The sequence below is a fragment of the Pelophylax lessonae genome (assembly GCF_965119305.1).
Source record: "Pelophylax lessonae genome assembly, chromosome: 10".
In the NCBI taxonomy this organism is placed as follows: domain Eukaryota; kingdom Metazoa; phylum Chordata; class Amphibia; order Anura; family Ranidae; genus Pelophylax; species Pelophylax lessonae.
The window spans coordinates 26532949-26546605 of NC_138777.1; the positions used below are offsets into that span (position 1 = coordinate 26532949).

At 43.6% G+C, this 13657-nt stretch overlaps 1 protein-coding gene across 2 annotated transcripts in view; it reads left to right on the forward strand.

Moving 5' to 3' along the window:
- TRIM44 (tripartite motif containing 44) overlaps positions 1-13657 on the forward strand; it is a 201429-nt gene that overhangs the window by 187345 nt on the left and 427 nt on the right. The gene's annotated exons all lie outside the window — the stretch shown is intronic.

Below are 13657 nucleotides of genomic sequence, written 5' to 3' on the forward strand. Positions count from 1 at the left end.
AGTAAACTCACTCGTTCAGAAGATCAGAGTCAGAAGAATCGTGCGCGCCGGGATGCTTCCGCGTTCCACGGCCGACAACCGGAAGTGACGTTTGACGTCGGAGACTCCGCCCTACGCGTTTCGTCACAATGACATCAACTGGAGCGGCCTTTTTTTTTTTTGTTTTTAATACAGGAAGCATTGGCTCCGTTCGGACAGATCAGCTGAGAGACACAGACTCAGCTACATGGGGGGCCGGACCAAATGACTTTGAGGGCCGCATACGGCCCCCGGGACGTAGGTTCCCCACCCCTGCCCTACGTGGATCAAGGGAATCTCCTGCTGCCAGTTATTGTATTCTGACAGCCAGCACCCGTGGCTGTCAGGAGACCAGAACAGTGGCTGCAGCTGATTGGCTGCAATGAGTGTTTAGCCAACCGCTTTATGCCCAGCTCCTTCAAGTTTCAGATTAATGGATGTCGGGAGGAGTCGTGCCAAATGGGACACCCGCTGAAATTTCGCTGTGTGTATGGCCAATCTTTAGCTATGCTGCATGGTGACCCCGGGTTGTGGCCCTCAAGTGGTGACAACTAGGGATGATCGAACTTTTCAAAAGTTCGGTTCGACCAGAACTTCCAGAAAGTTCGGCTTGGATTTCAGAACCCTATTGAAATCAATGGGACCCGAACTTCAGTAATCAAAAAAACCCATTTTGAAGCACTAAAGCCCAATAAATGCCCCTAAAAAGTGCCCAGGGTTCTGGGTCATGCCCCAGAGACTATTAATCACACAAAAAAAGTTCTTAAAAATTGTCATTTTTGATAGAGAGCCAATTATTGAAAAAATTATTGAAAAAAAAAATTAGATTTTTTGATTTTGATTTAGTGTCTGGGGGGGTCTAAAAAGTGTACCTTTGAAGTTTCAGCTCTGTAGCATGTCCAGAACCAGAAAAAAAAAGATTGTTTCTATTAGGTCACTTATAGAACAAGGATATGGCTCCGCTATTTTCACACCTTGCCGGTTTTGTAGCAAGCGTTTTTTTGGGCAAAAAATGCCCAAAAAAACGCCTGCGCCAAAAAAAAAAGCCCAGGTGTGTTATTGCAGGCGTTTTTTTTTGGGCATTTTTTTTGGGCCTTTGGAGTCAGGCATGACATCTGAACTTGTGTATAGGGGTATATATACACACACACATGTATGTATATATACACCTACACATATATAGGTGTGAAAATAGCAGAACACTATGCTTGCGATAATGAAATAATTAAAGGCATATGGCTCCGCTCCTATCACACCTATATATGTGTATGTGTGTGTGTGTATATATATATATATATATATATATATATATATATATATAAATGCCCAAAAAAACGCCTGCGCCAAAAAAAACGCCCAGGTGTGTTATTGCAGGCATTTTTTTGGGGTCTTTGCAGGCAAAACATCTGAACTTCTGTATAGGGGTATATATACACACACACTTTTATATGTATTATACACATACACACATATAGGTGTGATAGGAGCGGAGCCATATGCCTGTTAATTATTTCATTAGCGCAAGCATAGTGTTCTGCTCTTTTCACACCTATATATGTGTAGGTGTATATATACATACATGTGTGTGTATATATACCCCTATACACAAGTTCAGATGTCATGCCTGACTCCAAACATGTCCTCAAAAAAGCCCAATAAACGCCTGCAGCAAAAAGCAGGCTAACAGGAGAGAAGCCATATCGCTGTTCTGTAAGTGACCTAAGAGAAACGATCTTTTCTCTGTAGCGGTCACCCTGACATGGAAGGGTTTGGTCACCCTGCCATAGCAGTCAGTTAACCCTACACTACACTACGGTCACCCTGGCACTTAACACTTTCCCTACAGAAACTAGATTTTTGAAGCTAACTATAGTGGAAAATAGCACCCTATCTACACTAGATATCCCTTTCCTCACACTAATAATTGCTAAATGACACTTTTGAAGCAGAAGTAACAGAACTGCTTCCACTCTCTTCCATGTCCCTGTATTAAAATGCTAGGAATTTGGTGGGGCTGTCTTATATACTGGGGGGCGTATTCACTAATGATTGGCCTCTGGACCCCCTAGTCACTCCAATCACATTCCTAGCATTCTCCTGCCCCCTCAATTGGCTTTTTTACTAATGGTTCTGTTCCAATCAAGGGCTTTTAAAGCCCATTTCCTGTCCCATTGCATTTTGGTCGGTTCTGGTTGCTGAATTCCGAACTTTTTCAGCAAAAAGTTCTAAATTCGGCCGAACCTCGAACAGTCAATGTTCGGGTCGAACCGATGGTCGACCCGAACCATTCGATCATCCCTAGTGACAACTAGTGTGCAAGAAGAAGACTCAAAAATGGTGGTCAAATGACAGCAACAATGGAGTCCATAATGAAGCTGTTTTAAAGTTAGGCAGCTCTCAAGCAGAGTTGTAGGGTGGTCAAAGATCAGAGCAGGCCAAGTTGAGCCCAATGGGTCAAGCCAGAGGGCAGGCAGTTGATCAACAGAAGTACAAAATTCAGCCTAGCACTCACTCCGAAGGGGAAGACTGGCGTGCTGCTCTCCTCAGGCAGGGAACTCCAACATTGGTACATAGAAAAAGAGAGAAAGGAGGCGCAAACACCTAGTGCATTACCCGTGGTCACTGTTTGCAAAATTTTTAATAAAATGCCAAATGCATACTCACAGACATAAAGATGATAAAATCATGTTACAAGCATCCACCATGTGTGAACTGGAACAAGTCCTTCAGTCAGGACCCCTAACGCGTTTCGGGGGTCAGGCCCCCTTCTTCAGAGCTGGTCTGAAGAAGGGGGCCTGACCCCCGAAACGCGTTAGTGGTCCTGACTGAAGGACTTGTTCCAGTTCACACATGGTGGATGCTTGTAACATGATTTTATCATCTTTATGTCTGTGAGTATGCATTTGGCATTTTATTAAAAATTTTGCAAACAGTGACCACGGGTAATGCACCAGGTAGTTGATCAACAGAACTCAGGAGACATTCAGTGTCAATATTCATTATTTATTATGTTTACCTATTTTTTTAAACTATTTCTGTTTATAATATGTTAATTCCGCCGCTAAGTCCCCATTCACACCCAGTGCATTGAGTTACATTGATCACAGTTAACTGACATAGAAAATACTACCCAGTACCCAGGTTACACCAAAGCATTGTGTTGGTGAACGCTGTCAAAAAAATGTAGACAGTCTAAGATTTGCGGCTACTGTCCTTTTCACTCTCTGAAAAGAAGCCCCAGTGTGAATGATCTTTGATTAAGATAATTGAACTATTGAGACCAGCCATAACCAGTTCACTTTCAAGGGTTGGGGAAAGAGAAGTGGATCCGTTCACCTGGTGGCTCAGGCAATATTCCCACCATTTGCCACAAATCTGCAAAGGCAAATGTCTTTTGAGGTGGACCCATTCGGTTATCTCTAGGGGGGTTTATTCATACTAGCGACTGTGCTGATTATATGGATGCTGGGTGGGTGTTTAGTGGATTGCGCTAAAAAAATGTCTGCATGCATGCTGCAGCGCGGTGGTGATCGGGATCAAGCTTTTTTAAGATGCCTAAATAAAATACAATGGTAAAAGCACCCATGTGCACATAGTTCCTCTACACACTTCTGCCGTACACATTATCATTGCATAATTACGCTCTGTACAACCACGCCCACCACGTTCATTGTTATCAGTCGCTTTTGAAATTTTGAGCTTGTAATCAGCACAGCGCTTCCCACGCACCAATGGGCAATGCCATTTATATCCCACTAAGCGAGAAGAATGTTTTTAGCAATGTTTTATTCAATATTAACTATGTTGTAGACTGTTTGTGGCGGCATTATGGCGTTTTCTGGTGGGTCCTCTGTTATTTTCTCGTCTGTTGCCTCAGCCTTGCACATTGATGGGCTTTTTAATGGAGTGTTTGTGCAGATTATTGATTTTTTTGTTGCTCCCTGTGGGGATTGTTTGAAACAATAACTTTTACTTCTTGTTTCACATTGTGTTACAGATTCTTCTGTTGTAATTATTACGCTTTAGAAAATCTTTGATCATCTCGTTTCCCTCTCATTCCATCTCCCTTCTGGTGCCCTCTCTCTCTCTCTCTTCCCTCTCTCTTCTACCTCTCTTCTCTCTCATTCCCTTCTCTCTCTCTCTCTCCCTTCTCTCCCTCCCCCCCTCTCTCTCTCTCTCTCTCTCTCCCTCTCTCTCTCTCTCTCCCTCTCCTCTCTCTCTCTCTCTCTCTCTCTCTCTCTCTCTCTCTCTCTCTCCCTCCCCCCTCTCTCTTTTTCTCTCTCTTTCTATCTCTCTCTCTCTCTCTTTCCCTTCTCTTTCTCTCCCTTCTCTCCCACCCTCTCTTTCTCCCCTCTCTCTCTCCTTCCTCTCCCCTACACTCCCCTTCTCCGTATCCCCACCTTTCTCTCTCTCTCTCTTCCTCTCCCCCCCCTCTCTCTCTCACTCTCTCTCTCTCTCTCTCTCTCTCTCTCTCTCACTCTCTCTTCTCTCTCTTTCTCTCTTTCTCCCTCTCTTTCTCCCTTTTCTCTCTTTTTCTGTCTCTCTCTCTCTCTCTCTCTCTCTCTCTCTCTCTCTCTCTCTCTCCCTTCTCTCCCTTTCTCATCCCTCTTTCTTCCTTCTCTCTTTCTTTCTCTTTCCCCTCTCTCTCTCCCTCTCTCTCTCCCCCTCTCTCCATCTCTCCCTCTTTCTTTCACTTTCTCTCTTGCTTTTTCTTTCTCTCTCTTTCTCTTCCTCTTTCTCTCTCTCTCTCCCTTTCTCTCTTCTTCTTTCTCTTTTCTCTCTTAAACTTTCTCTCTCTTTCTCCTTTTTTCTCTCTCTTTCTTGCTTTCTCCCTCTCTCCCACTCTCTTTCCCTCTCTCCCACTCTTTCTGTCTCTCTCTCACTCCCGATTTTCCTCTGATACAGTTCAGTAATACTTACAGGTCTTGCCCCCCCCCCCCTCTCTGCCTGGGACTGGACAGTGAAAGGAGAAGCAGCAGACTGATGAGCTCATCTTTCTGTCACTCTGCTCTCTTCTCATATCTACATGCTATTGTAGAGCAACACAACTGATTGTCTTCTTGTGCTGTTTCTTTGTTGCCTGATCTGAGCTCTGCTGTATAAAGACAGAAAGGGGCTGACACCAAGTCAAATTTAGGTAATTACTCTGCTTGCATTAAAAAAAAGTGTTATTCATGTTAAGTTTTCAAAAAATTAAAATTCAAACACCACATTACTGCTAAAAAGTGCAGATGTGACTGTATTCCAGCAAAAGTCAGAGGGATAGTCCCAAAGAGTATCCAATGTGTTTCGACCTTTCATCAGGACTTGAGACTGAAAACAATGTAAATGGGCTTGAAGTGAACTGGACCCTTTAGGGCTCTTTCACACGGGCGATCCGATCAGATCCGCCTGTCAGTTTTTTAGGCGGATCTGATCGGATCCTCCATGCAGCTCTATGGGGCAGCGGATGTCAGCAGAGACACCTCCGCTGACACCCGCTGCCATCCGTATCCGATCCTGTCCGTGAAATCTGGACGGATGGAAACCCTATTTATCTATCCGTTCAGGGATCGGATCGAATGAGAGCGGACAGGCGGTCCGCTGTCATCCGATTCCCCCATAGAGAGCAGTGGGAGCTGTGACACCTCCCTCTCCGCATTGCAAGCGGAGACGGAGCTGTCATCCACCGGCTGAGCAGCACGGATCCGCCTACGGAGGCGGACCGTGTGAAAGAGCTAATGGTATTTCTTCCAGTGTGATTAAAAGGAAAGGTCTTGTCAGCACCAGGTTTGGTAGGACACAGACACAAGGAGCTGGATTCCAATTAGCAGTTGGTCAATCTAAATGCAATAGGGCGCAGTGGCTCTGGTAGGGCGCAGTGGCTCTGGTAGGGCGCAGTGGCTCTGGTAGGGCGCAGTGGCTCTGGTAGGCTGCTGTCAACAAAAATTGGGAGTCCCATGGAAAAGTCTAAAAAGAGAGCCACAGGAAAAGTCTAAAGAGTGCAAATTATTTTAACATAGATATTGGTTCATAACAAGACCACCTAGAACTGTCAATGCATTCCGGGGGCTTAAGGATCTCCATCCTCCTCAAGGCTTATATGTGAAAAGTGATAAAGAGGACTCTGGGATGGCAGAAATAACGGGATTATTAGTTTGCTGTAGAAATTTTGTACATATATTAAGGATTAGTGGGTCAGCAGAAACATATATATATTTTTTTTTTTATAGCTAAATATTAATCCTGATAATTTTGTCATCCTTTAGTCTTCTTTATTACTTTTCACCCTTGAGTCCGATGAAATGCATTGATTATTTTTGTTGTCTTGTTATGAACCTTCAGTAGTATTATAACTGGACTTTTAGACTTTTCATGCAGCACTCTTGCTAGACTTTGTACACATTACGGGTTCATTTACTAAGACTGGAGAGTGCAAAATCTGGTGCAGCTCTGCATAGAAACCAATCAGCTTCCAGGTTTTTTTGTCAAAGCTTAACCACTTGCCGACTACCGCACGACTATATACTGCGGCAGTCAGCCTCTCCTGGGCAAAGTGACGTATGGGTACGTCACTCGCCCACGAGCCTCTAGGGGGCGAGTGCGCGCCGCCACCAGCGCACTTCTGCCCCCTCTTTCGCTCGTTCACGGACATCCCCGCGCGTGTGACCGGCGGCTCCGATGTCCGCCGGCCACTCGCAATCTCCCGCAGGAGAGGGAGAAAGACAGACTGCTGATGTAAACACAGCCGTCTGTCATTCTCCCTGAGATCATCACTGAGGCTATGCGATCCTGCTATGTAGGATCGCATGTCTCTGTGATGATCTAACAAGCCACGCCTCCTGATAGTTAGAATCACGTCCCTAGGGACACACTTAACCCCTTGATCACCAGTAAAGTTAACCCCTTCCCTGCCAGTGTCATTTTTACAGTAACAGTGCATATGTATAGCACTGATTACTGTAGTAATGTCACTGGTACCCCCAAAAGTGTCAAAAATGTCAGTCAAGGGTCCGATCTGTCCGCCGCAATGTTGCAGTCCCGCAAAAAAAAAATTGCAGATCGCCGCCATTACTAGTTAAAAAAAAAAAAACAATAAAAATGACATAAATCTTTCCCGTAGTTAGTAAACGCAATAACTTTTGCGCAAACCAATCAAAATATGCTTATTGTGATTTTTTTACCAAAAATATGTAGCAGAAAACAAACTGGCCTAAAATGTTAAAAAATTTAGATTTTTTTCCATTTTTTTTTTTTTTTTGAGAATTTTATATAACAAAATGTGAAAAATATTGTTATTTTTTCAAAATTGTCGCTATTTTTTTGTTTATAGCGCAAAAAGTAAAAATCGCACAGGTGATCAAATGCCACCAAAAGCAAGCTCTGTTTGTGGCAAAAAAAGGACGTAAATTTCATTTGGGTACAGCGTCGCACGACTGCGCAATTGTCCGTTACAGTCACGCCGAATCGCAAAATAGGGCCTGGTCTTTGAGCAGCCAAATCCTCCAGGGCTTAAGTGGGTAATTAAACAAGCTGAAGTAAGAAGCAGTTTGGTTACCATGCACAGCTGCACCAGATTTTGCACTCTAGTCTCCAGTTTTAGTAAATCAACCCCAAAGACAGTCTTTCGGCAAGCAATGCCTCCCATATTCGGCTAAGTCACAGGGGGTGACAGTTTCTCTTTAAATAGTTTTGTCTTTGGAAGTGTCCTGATGTAATATGCTGCTTTCAGGACAGCAGAGGGTACGGCTTCTTCTCCAAGGTGATCTTACTGGAAGTTCCAGCTGCGCTAAAAGCTCGGCTATATCATATTATTACCGTCTCAAAGTGTCATTGTGATGTCCTGTGCTGTGAGTGGCTTCACATTCTCCTTTAATATGCTGTGCCCTGCTTCCTAGGCAGGAGAACAATCATAGTCTCAGTTCCCTCCACCTGCCACTGTTTAACCATTGGTTACAGACATCGGCAAAAAGACAAAAGATCCTTTATACATGAAAGCTGTCTGTGTGTAAGTCCAAAAAAAAAAGAAAAATAGCCAGCAGCATCCTTCCCCTCCTCATTCCAGTGCTACCAGCTCAGAGTTACAGCAAGCTGGTCTAGAGGTAGCAATAGGGTTGATAATCCCTTCAGCACTATGAGGACCAAACGTAAATTCCCAAACCACCAAAAATAATCTGCTAAATGGAAAGCTGTGTCTATGAATTAGGGGGTTTGTATGTTTGATACACTTTTAACTACTATTCACTTTAAATAGGTCCCTAAAATATATCCAAAGCACAAACTCTTTGGTTTCCATTTTTGGTACCATAGATAGAGATTGGTTAAGGGCCATGTAACAAAGGACATCTTGACACTGGCCCCAAATCACCAGCATCAAGATAACTAGGCAAATTTTTGCCAGTCTCTATGCTTATTGATCCCTTTGGTCTTTATGGAATTGATCCCATGGGCCTCTATGGAACTGATCCCATGGATCTCTATGGAACTGACCCCATGGGTCTCTATGGAACTAATCCCATGAGTCTATGGAACTGATCCCTTTGGTCTCTGTGGAACTAATCCCTTTAGTCTCTATGGAATTGATCCCTTTGGTCTCTATGGAATTGATCCCTTTGGTCTCTATGGAATTGATCCCTTTGGTCTCTATGGAATTGATCCCTTTGGTCTCTATGGAATTGATCCCTTTGGTCTCTATGGAAGTGATCCCATGGGTCTCTATGGCAGTGATCTCATGGGTCTCTATGGAATTGTTCCCATGGGTCTCTATGGAATTGTTCCCATGGGTCTCTATGGAATTGTTCCAATGGGTCTCCATGGAATTGATCCCATGGGTCTCTATAGAACTGATCCCTTTGGTCTCTATGGAATTTATCTCTTTGGTCTCTATGGATTTGATCCCATGGGTCTCTATGGATTTGATCCCATGGGTCTCTATGAAATTGATCCCATGGGTCTCTATGAAAGTGATCCCATTGTTCTCTGTGGAATTGATCCCATTGTTCTCTGTGGAATTGATCCCTTAGGTCTCCCTTGATTTCCATTAAATACCGCCAAAAGAAAGGTCTATTTGTGTGAAATAAATGATAGAAGTTTCATATGTTTACAGTGTTGCATGACCGCACAATTGTCATTCAAATTGTGACAGCGCTGAAAACTGAACACAGCTTGTTAGAATCGGTTGCACTATTTTGCTAAAACATTACTTCGTCAGAAATCCAGCCAAAAAGTGATAAACAAAAAATGCCCAATCTGAAGACCTGGACCTATATATTAAACTGTTGTGAATCAGACAAACTGGGGCAAAAAAAAGAAAAAGTACTACATGTACTCGTCTTCATCTGTTTGCATTTAACATTTAAATGTAAGGGAGCTGTTTCTCCTCCCTTGTTTGCATCTTCCTGACCGATTTCAAATCACAAGACAGAGCTGCTTAATAATCAACTTTATAAATAGTATTAGTTATCCTCCTTTTTTTATGTACGGACTTGGCAGGTATTCGCTGTGCCCATCTGTCGCCACAAGGGAGCTGTGGGCACATGGAGTGTTGTGTTAGTCCAAGCGTTAGTCTAAGCGTAAAATGTGCACAGGCATAATCACATGGTTAATGGATCATATAAAAGTCTGTGCAGATCTAAGTGTGTGGAATAAGCAAGAAGCACACTTTAACCACTTCTGGACCGGAAGATTTTGCCCCCTTAATGACCAGGCCGTTTTTTGCGATTCTGCACTGCGTTACTTTAACAGACAATGGCGCGGTCGTGGGACGCTGTGCCTAAAAAAAATTGATGTGCTTTTTTTTCCCACAAATGGAGCTTTCTTTTGGTGGTATTTGATCTCCTGTGCGATTTTTTTTTTTTTTTTTTTTTTTTTTTGCGCTATAAACAAAAAAGAGCGACACATGAAAAAAAAGAAACAACAATATTTTTCACATTTTGCTATATAACATTCTCAAAAAAAAAATTTAAAAATCAAAATTTTTTAACATTTTAGGCCAATTTGTTTTCTGCTACATATTTTTAGTAAAAAAAAATCGCAATAAGCGTATTTTGATTGGTTTGCGCAAAATTTATCACGTCTACTAACTACGGGAAAGATTTATGTAATTTTTATTGTTTTTTTTTTTTTTTTTATATGAGTAATGGAGGCGATCTGCGATTTATAGCAGGACTGCGACATTGCGGCGGACAGATCGGACCCCCTAACTGACATTTTTGACACTTTTGGGGGGACCAGTGACATTACTACAGTAATCAGTGCTAAAAATATGCACTGTTACTGTAATAATGACACTGGCAGGGAAGGGGTTAACATTGCGGGTGATCAAGGGAAATGTGAGCCTAGGGGAGTCATTCTAACTGGGGGGGGGGGGGGGGCGTGGCTTGTGAAATGATCATAGAGACCTGTGATCCTATATAGAAGGATCACAGGCGCTCTGTGGTCATTGCAGGGAGAAGAACGGTCAGCTGTGTTCACAACAGCTGACCATTCTTCTCTCTCAGCGGGGAACGATCGCGGGTGTCAGGCGGCAATCTGAGCTGTCTGCCATGTGCATCGGAGTCCCCACTGCTGAGTAGGGGCAGGAGCGCACCGGCACGTGCTCGCCCCCTAGCTGCAGGCGAGCGACCGACGTAAGTCTATGTCGGTTTGTGCAGTAAAAAGGCGGCGGATGGTGGACAACAGGTTAAAAAGCAACATATTTTGCAGTCCTTAATAAAATATAAATTTTGTGCGAAGTGAGAAGATAACACTTAGGCTCCATTCACATCTGAGCGTATCGTTTCCAGGCGTTTTTTTTTTTCTGGTGTTTTTTGCATGTTTGGAGGCAGGCATTGACCTATAACAAAATGCATCTGCCAAAAAAGCAGCTCATGTACTTTTTTGAGCTTCATGCGTTTTGCTTCAGGTAACATAACGCTCAGATGTGAACAGGGGCCATTGAAATGAATGGGATTTTGCATGTTGGGCATTTCGAGACTTCAGAGATAAGCGTTTTACAAGCTGAAAAACGCTCAGGGCCTTAAAGTATATGTAAACCCTCACCTTGTAAAACAACCCATTCAGTTTGGAATAGAAATGGAAGACAAAACATTTGTGTATACATATATAAAACATTGTAAACACTCTTGTGTTCCCCTTCATATCCTCTGTTCTCAGCTGCTTAAGGAGCTCAGAGAGCTGGGGGAGGAGAAACAGCAGCACACACTGGTTCTTGTATGGCCGGCTTTATTGGCTCATACTGCCTGTCGCCCTTTTTCCCATTTTGCTGCAATGGTAATTGTAGAAAGGTAATATAAAAAGACTCAGGAACTCACATTAAAGTGGTTGTAAACCCCCCCCCCCCCAATCACTCCAGCTCGCACCACCATAAACCCCACCCCTGTGCCAGTTTACTTACCTTGCTCTGTGCGACTGGCCGGCGGCGGTGGCGGCTTCCCCCTCAGTCTCCATGTTCCCTCTCGCCGGCTGTCTCCTCCCTCCTTCTTGGCCAATAGGATGCCTTCTCCTTTCGGCCGATCGGGAAACAGGTCTCGAGACCCGTTTTCTGATTGGCTGGGAGGAGAATCAGTGTGATAATAGCGAATATTCATTCGCTATTGTCACACAACTGAGTGGGCTCAGGGCGCAGCGCTCTGCACCCTGAGCCCACCGTTTTTTTAAGCCTATTAGAGCCCCTTGGCTCTAATCACATGCTGCTAAAAAAAAAAAATCCCCCATTGGAATCCATGCGTCCGGCGCCCTGCATGTAGATTAGGAGGCCGGATACATGAATGGGGGGGGCCCTAATGGACGGGCCGCCACTGGCTATCTGTAAGGGGGGTAATTCTTCCCAATGATGACAAGAGTAAGGAGCATTCGTCCCACAGACTGTCACACTAATCAGGGCCGTCTTTAACGCAGGGCAAAAGGGGCAGCTGCCCAGGGCCTGGTCATTGTTGTGGGGCCCAAAGCAACTGCCCTTTGAGCCCTAATTGCCCGCAAACAGTTGATACTTGGATTCAGGAGGGCCCGAGAAAATGTTTGCCCGGGGTCCAATCAATATTAAAGATGGCCCTGACACTAATGGGTCATGAGTTGTAGATTTTTAACTTTTAGCAGGGGTTCCCCGAGACCAGAAATGTATTTCAAGGGCTCCCCTGTGTTGAAAAGGTTGCGAATCGGCTGTTCTAGAAGCAGGAAATGTAATCAATCACTGTAGTAGGCTCTGCTATCTCTATATCTCCATTTCTTCTACTTTACTACTTAAAGCGTATTTACAGACAGACTTCGGACGGAGTGGGGAAGGGATAGACCCCTGGTAGGATTATCTTGCTGTCTGTGTCCCTGCTGGGGAGATTCATGCTTACTACGAGTATTTCTCCTAGTTGCTATAGCTACAGGAACAAAAAAAGTCCAAAATGTTATAGTTGTCAGGAATAGAGAAATAGAGACATTTTGTGAATGGGGGCATGTTTAGTGAAAACTAATTCAAGTGATACTAACCACTTTCCCATCGCCAGCAATACATATACTGCAGGAGGTCAGCCCTGTCCCACGAGATGACGTAACTGTACGTCGCTTCACGGGACCGCGGGTGGGGGCGCGCTAGCGCCCATTGGCCACAGGGGAAGCTGATTTGCGGATCCGGTGGGCACCCGCGATCGCTCCCCGTGGAGACAGAATGGCAGTCTGCTGTTGTAAAGACGGCAGACCGCTGTTCTGTCAGCAATGAACACAGGGATTCTGTCAGCAATGAACACAGGGATCCTGTCTTCCTCCTATTTAGGAACACAGGTCCCTGCGTTCATTCCATAAGTCCATCCCCCACACAGTTAGAAAGCACCCCCTAGGGACACATTTAACCCTTTGATTACCCCTGGTGTTAACCCCTTCCATGCCACTATCATTATTACAGTAACAGTGCATATTTTTTATGATTACTGAAGTAATGTCACTGGTCCCCCCAAAAGTGTCAATAATGTCAGTTAGTGGTCTGATCTGTCCACCGCAATGTCGCAGTCCCACAAAAAAAAAATCGCAGATTGCCGCCATTACTAGTAAAAAAAAAAAGAAACAATAAAAATTACATAAATCTTTCCCATAGCTATAAATTGCTGATTGCCGCCTTTACTAGTATAAAAAAAAAAAAATCCAGTGTATATCCTATAGTTAGTAGACGCGATAACTTTTGTGCAAACCAATCAAAATACGCTTATTGGGATTTATTGTTTACCAAAAATATGTAGCAGAATTCATATTGGCCTAAACTGATGAAAAAATTTGATTTTTTTATTTATTTATTTATTGGAAACGTTATAAAGCAGGAAGTAAAAAATATTGTTTTTTTTTCAGAATTGTCGCTCTTTTTTTGTTTATCGCGCAAAAAATAAAAATCGCATAGGTGATCAAATACCACCGAAAGAAAGCTCTATTTGTGGGGAAAAAAGGACATCAATTTAATTTGGGTACAGCGTTGCATAACCGTGCAATTGTCAGTTAAAGTAACGCAGTGCCGAATCGCAAAATAGGGCCTGGTCATTAAGGGGGAAAATCTTCCGGTCTTAAAGTGGTTAAGATAAAAAATCTTCTGACTTTACAACTCCTTTAAAGGCTTTTGGCTTATGTTGGAAAACTCATCTGAATTAAATGTTAGTCTTTTAATCTAGCAAAGAATACAACTTCA